The following is an 845-nucleotide window of genomic DNA, read 5'->3' as shown; positions in this document are numbered from 1 at the left end:
TACTGTTGTGTTTTTGTTTTTTTGCATATCACGTGGTCATTGTGCTTGCCTATATGACCTATCCTCAGAATAGGTAATCTTTTTCGGATGAGGTCTAGTTCTCGGCACCCATGTCAAATTAGCTGTCCTATTGCAGTGATGTGCATGGCGATTACAGTTTCCTCTCCAATGTAGATGTGCAGGTAGACATTAAAGAGAACACAGCTGTTACACTAGCGGTGCAGTCCTTTCAAACTGCTGATTGACGGGAGCACCAAAAGTCAGACCTCCCAATATAAAAATGTTAGGTCTGTCAGTATTGTAAAACCCCCAATATCCCTGTAACGCAGGCATGCTGTGAGCTATCCAGTTGTAGTTTTGGAACAGCTGGAGGGCCGCAGTTTGGACATGCCTGCTGTAACACAACTTATTTAACCCCTTGGCGACACATTATGTACTATTACATTAGCAGCAAGTGACTTGGCACATTTTAATGTAATAGTACGTCAGGTTGAACAGGCAGGTACCGGATCTGTGCACACCTGGTCAATACAGGGGCCTAGCTGTATCCACCAGCAACACTGTAAATGCCGGCAGATTAATGCTGACTGGCACAAAAGAAGCTCGCAGAGGGGCCATCAGCCTGCTGTGGTGACAGAAGGCTAAGGGCTGCCATGGCAATCCCAGGCCACACAAAGCCCTTGGGGGTCTTCTGTGTACAGAAGCCTGTTAGTCCCAGGCTGGGGCTCACAGGCACAGTCTGTATTAGTCAATGTAGTACAATACAGCATGTATAAAGTGGAAAAGTAGTGTTATAAAAAAGTTTACTGTAAAGTGCCCCTTTCCCTTCAAGCTATTTTTACTAA

This window comes from Bufo gargarizans, chromosome 8, assembly GCF_014858855.1.
Source record: "Bufo gargarizans isolate SCDJY-AF-19 chromosome 8, ASM1485885v1, whole genome shotgun sequence".
In the NCBI taxonomy this organism is placed as follows: Eukaryota; Metazoa; Chordata; class Amphibia; order Anura; family Bufonidae; genus Bufo; species Bufo gargarizans.
Note: the sequence above shows the minus strand (reverse complement) of the source record.